General features: G+C 36.8%; 1 long non-coding RNA gene across 1 annotated transcript; it reads left to right on the top strand.

The window, feature by feature from the left end:
* Window positions 1-204: 204 nt before the first annotated feature.
* On the top strand, window positions 205-2,496 carry LOC145494124 (uncharacterized). The gene is made up of 5 exons (XR_014050238.1): window positions 205-582; window positions 690-811; window positions 1,257-1,397; window positions 1,961-2,086; window positions 2,409-2,496. It is a non-coding gene; the product is annotated as an uncharacterized LOC145494124 (long non-coding RNA).
* The last annotated feature ends 3,747 nt before the right edge of the window (window positions 2,497-6,243 follow it).

Below are 6,243 nucleotides of genomic sequence, written 5' to 3' on the forward strand. Positions count from 1 at the left end.
CGTTTATTTTGTATTACATGATTGCATATTCTGTTATCCTGCCTACTAACTGCTAGAAACAATTTTGACAGAGCTGTTTCAACAGTTTCAGTTAAATTGATTTCCAGTTAAATTGCACTACATGTAGCAGTGTTATAATGAGTGTGAACTTTATGGGGGGTTTTAAAGGTTTATTTTTTTTTTATGATAACGGAAGAAAACAAAATATACATGTGTATACAGTATAACCTGATTTTTGGTGTTGGTTGTGAATTGCAATTCATATCAGTCATCCTATTACAGGTAAGGGGAAAAAGTTCAGAAAGTTCAGACCGTCTCTTCCACCAGCACACCTGCATTCTACAGGTGCAATCACTGAGTCGTTTTATATATACATATATGTATATACACACACAGAGAAATGTAAAGTTATGAACTTAACATTAAAATCTGACATTTGAATGCCTCCTTTGCTAAAGTTAGTCACCATTTAATTGACACTCCGTGTGAATTCATAGAGAATTATCACCTAATGTGGAAGTCCTGTCTTCGAGTGAGGGAAAATGACACTGCAAAAAGTTACAAAAAAAAGTTACAATGAAAGTAAAAAGAATTGTGAATGTCGATCATGACTTGGTGTACATTATACATCATGTTAAGGTATGTGGTGAGTGCCAAAGGCATAACATTTCATGCATTTGCCTTTTTAGGACAAATTATTTAACAGTGACATTTTAAAAGATGTGATCAGAAAAATAATGAGTATTGTCCAGGCAGTACCAGTTTATGGACGGCATATGCAGACAGTAAGAGGTGCAGTAAGCATTACCAGGTAATTAAGTCAGTTTTATGCTTATGACTTCTTGTACTTGGATTTTGTGTCATTTCGTCACAAGAATAGGTAATGAAAGATGCATTAGTTGACACAATTTATTTTCAAAGGCAAACTTAAAAGTCTGCCTATGGTGGATACCGGTTGTGTGTAGAGTGAATGTAAAGCAAACACACTGTTAAAGATGTACGTACATGTTAATATTGAATCATCTGAAATTTCAGCGAGTTTGAAAATATATTATATCTATGACAGTTCTGAGGTGAGGGCTGTTACATGTACATGTAAATGGCTCATGCTCGATTTTTCACTTGTTATGATTTAGCTGCCAATATGTTCTGTAAATTAATTTTCATAGTCATCTGTTGGTGTGCTTCGATATACACCAATATTTAACCAAATAATGTACAGTGTAAATTAATTAACCAAATTATGCTGTTTTCAGTTGACCAATGCTACTACATGTACATTGTAATGTGATGTTGAAGCGCACAAATTTACAAACATGCCCGGTGTCAACTTGTTAAATGTATGAACTTGCCAGCCAGTCTAGATTACAAAACTTTCTGAAAGTTGGCCTTACCAGGTAGGATATTTCTTAAAGCATATTTTGTAATTAATGATTTCTCAGACATTGTTTTCTTCAAGAAAAGATTCATACCCCACATGGAGGTTTTTTTCTTTAAGAGCTCCCTCCTCCTGTTACTTTGGAATTTCTAATAACTGGCCATGAATGGGTGTTGGGTGTGAATATCTTCTGGAACTGCACACTCAGATTAATTCAGCAAGAACATCAGTATTTATCCTGACAAAGTCTGATTTTCAGTTATATGTACAACCAAACAGCCTGGATGACCCTTTGATTGGGACTGTGCACGTTGTTGTACTGCAATGTTCCAGTTCCTTGTTTAAAGCAAATTGCATGTGCGCTCAAAAGCAAGTCGCCAAGTTCATAACAGTTATATAATGTTTGCTTTGCATCTCAGGGCAGAGCCTGCCACTGTGAAAGTTTTGGTACCATCCCCCTAGCATTTGATTCACTACTGTAGACACTCAGTAAACAACTAGCAATGAAGTACACTGTATATCAATGAAAGGAATGTCATCTGTTGGTTGTAAATTATAATTGATATGTCTTTGTCTGTTCAGTGGTGTTCAAGTAGCAGCTATATACAGAATGATTACATCCCTGTTCCTGTCAGTTAATATACGAACAGTGTACACATGGGCAGCCTGGATTAAAACATCAAAGATTTTCAAAGCAACCACGGCCAGGTGAGATATTTCTAAAGAAATATAAATTCAAGGTCCTTGTGATTGCTTATAGGGATTGACTTGTATTGTAAACAATATCTTACTGAGTGTATTTTTCTTGTGTACTAATTGTTGTAGAACACAGAGACCACTGTCATGACAGAGATATTAATGTGTGAAAAGTTCCATAAAAAATGCACTGGGAGCAAATTAAATCATCATAGAGGCAGCTTCTGAAAGATCCCCAATATTAATGAAACATACATTGCACATACATGTAAAAGAGTTCAATAATTTATTACTTAAGATTGTAATGCTTTGTTTGGTTTCTCTATATTCACAGACAACTTGATGCCATATTAATTTCTACACTAAGTTCATTGAACAAACTGACTTGGAAGTTGGAGTTCTGCAACCCATACTGTGTGTAGTGATATCATACAGCTGTAGCAGCAACATTGTGACAGATAAACCGTATTACATTATTAAGAAACATCTAATGATGATACATGTATTAACTAATTATTTAAAGTGTCTGTTAAATTAATCAGTTTTTCTGAGATAATTTACTCATCATGTCATGGTTTAGTTAAATAATTGCTTTTTTGGCTTGAAAATGATATTTATTGTACTTGGTTTATGTTGCACTTAAATCAATTTTGTAATAACCTGCATTGGGCATGGCATAAATTAATATTTTGCCAACACGAAATGGAGAACTGGGTCTTAAGCAAAGTTGCAGGATTAGTATTTTTGTAGAAAGAAAGAGTTGAGAAATTTGTGACATTCTACCGACAGTCTTGCCATTCGCAACTTCGAAAAAGGTTAATTTGTTCCCTAGTGTTGTACAAATAGTGTTCTCTAATTTATAAATTATTTCAATCTGTTTTTTAAATCATTGCCTTATAACCCCATGTCCAGCTTTGGTGCATGCAGGATATTGATGTATTGTTTATCCATTTTGCTGTAAATTATCTTTAACTGATGTGTCAGTCAAAACATATCTTTGATATGCTGGCTTTTTCTGACAAATGTGCCTATGCCTCATAATCTTTGAGTGCGTTTGGTTGTGTAGTGCAGACAAAATACGCGTACATAATATAACTTACTTGTAGCTTACTTATATTTCTTGGTATAATTTAATCATAACAAAATTAATTAATGGAACCCAATAACAGCTCCTGTAGTGCACAAACTTAGTCGAGAAAAAGAACAAATCACATTGGAATTGAATAATAAAATTATTATCAGAAGCCTATGCAAGTATTCATGATCAGCAACAAAATATCATATTTATCGTTCATGCCAGAGTGATTTTGCTTATACTTATACTTTGAGAGATGCAGGTGCAAACCCTTTCAGCAGGAGGAGACTCCATACAAAAATGAAGATAGCTAACTATTTTGGGGGATCAAGTTAGAAAACAAAACTTTTTACATGTGGATACTATTTTGGTATTTTTGTGAGATTTCATTTGGTAGAAATTTGGGGACTGAGTATATTGTAACCACTGCATTTCAGTCATACCCCACAACAAAAAAATGTGTAAACTTCTTTTGTGCAGGAGTCCCAATTGTTCACTAAGAAAGAATATAATGATTAATAACAATGTCTTGTCTTTCTCATTTAGAAAGAGTGGGAAATGCCACCAAAAAGCACAGAAGACAGTTCTGTTATGTGATCAACATTTTTGGTGGCTCCCCTGAAATGCTTGAAATCATGGCTCTATTTTCATCATCACACCATCTTACACCTCGATCTGCTGATGTAATCCTAGTTCGGGCTGAAACTATAAAATCGCTCGGAGTTTACTTCACATACATGTACGTGTTGGATTATTTTCATCAAAAACAACATTCCAAAAAATAACTGACGAGCTCCGCTTTTAGGCTGGGCTAAATCTATATATTATATATCGTGTTAGTATATACCACACAAGTGAATAGTGCTTTTCGCGCGCTCTGATTGGTTAACTCGGAGGTGATTAGCAAGTACTATTCACCTCTGAGCAACCGGCGGGAGAGATTCTAAAAGTTCCGACCGCTTGTCACTCACAAAATAACGTTTTGCTTCGCTAATTATTCAGCTTGTGTGGTATATACTAAAACAATTATTTACCTCAGTGCCGGTGAAAGTGATGGATATTTACTTGGTCGCTTCGCGGCTCGGTAAATATCCACCACTATTCACCTCCACTTCGGTGAATAATTGTTAATTATTCCATTATCGGGCATTGACCGTAAACATGATTATCCAGGCTAATGCAGTGAAAGTCTGCACTCCAGTTAGCCTGAATAGCGCTCCGGTTAGACTGAATATCACTCCCTGGATATCACTCAGCTGGTTAGGCTAATTAACCTAAATAACGCTCGGCCCCGGTTAGCCTGTTTACGGTTAGCTCTCAATGGTGGAAATGGTGACACGATTTGAAGTGAAAAAGGCTATACTCTGCTGTCTGCATCTTAATCGAATCATTAGTAAGCGGGTGGGAAAAATAAGAAGCAGGGGGAGGGGGTGAGGCGAGGGAAGGAAACGCCTGCATTCAATACTAGACATTTTACCGAATGCCCCCAGACATGCGGCGCTCCCTTGGGCCTCGAACTGTCACATGAGAACCCATGATCAATCATAGCACGCATAAAAATGCTTTCTTTTTATATGGCTTCGCACAATTGCCGCATCTGTCACTGTTCGTTTAAAAAACGAAGTTTGGAAAATAGAGATACATATGCTTGCTTAAACTGATGCAAGAAACGGACTTCTCTGTACAAATGTATAGTTTTCTCGAAGTAAAGCTACAGCCGTCTCTGAAGAAAAAACCGGACGAAGATATGACATCTGTGATATCGTGGTAAGAAGCAACGTACTGTACTTGACTTTTCTACTGAATGAACTAGCCGGGCGGCACAATTAGAGTTGCAGAACACATTTCACGAAATGTGTCAAACTTTTGCCCTCAAAAGCCAACACTCTGAGACTTATAAACATACAGTGTAACTTGCAATAGAAATGATAAGATACAAAGTGTAAGCACATGTCGAATTTTAAAAAGAGGTGTGTCAAACTCTGCCAAGCGACATGTAGATTACAGCGGTAACCTTGTAGACCTATGACCTCTAAAGATTTACAAAGGCACTGTCTAAATTAAAGGCTCCACTCTATTTAAAATTCCTACTAATAATACAACATAAAGCCGGCCCCTCATAAACACATGTGAGGCAAAGAAGGGTCGAGAGACCGAAAAGAGAGAAGGGTGGCAAAGGGTTTTTGCGTGACGCGTGATCGTCCCAAAATTAGTAGCGTGATGCATGATTGAGACCAAATTAACCGCGTGACGCGGGACAGGACATGATAACGTGATGCGTGATTTGCTATTTACAAGCACGTGATGCGTGATTTACCAATTAGATTTCCGTGATAAGTGAACGTTCTTTGAACTAGAAGGATAGCATTCATTCAAAGTAAATTGTACATAAAGTCTTAAAAAGATCATCAAATCATGGCAGATATCGATGTGACACCATTTTCTGGTCTTTTTCGTCCTTTTCTTGACCTCTGATGTGTTTGATCTTCGTGGATCTTCATGGTACTATAGGTCCAAAACACTGCGATAGGAATAAATCAATTGAAAATAGTTCAACTTTGTACAAGGACTATGAGCTTCAGTGTTATTTTTGTCCCTTTTGTCGACCGATCACTTTTGGCAATGCATCAGACCAAGGGAATATGACACACCATATCCGAATTCGGCTATCGTATAAAATGTCTGAACAAATTTCGTCCAAAAGGGCTGAAACAATAACACACGTCAGAGTTTGATGTCATTTTATACCGCTCGAGAAGAAAATGGTGCGAGCAAGGAGAGACGAAAAGGCGAATTCTAAGGAAATCTGTGAAGAAATATCCTTTCCCTCTTTTTTCAGAAAAATGCTAATGTCAGCATTTTGTCGAGATTTAAGGCTAAATATCTCGAAAAAATGCGTGGCTAGCCCCATTTTTCTTTACGGATTCCAGTAGCCCTTGCACAGATCTACTTTTTCCGCATGGTCCTAATCTGGCGCAAAACCTTTGTATTTAGTAAGCACCGTCCTTAAGCACTGATGAACCGCAGCTTTGCAATCCAAACTTGCACTAAATTTGACAGTTATAACGGAGAAACTTTTGCTTCTTCTTTTTTG

This window comes from Orbicella franksi, chromosome 8, assembly GCF_964199315.1.
Source record: "Orbicella franksi chromosome 8, jaOrbFran1.1, whole genome shotgun sequence".
Lineage (NCBI taxonomy): Eukaryota > Metazoa > Cnidaria > Anthozoa > Scleractinia > Merulinidae > Orbicella > Orbicella franksi.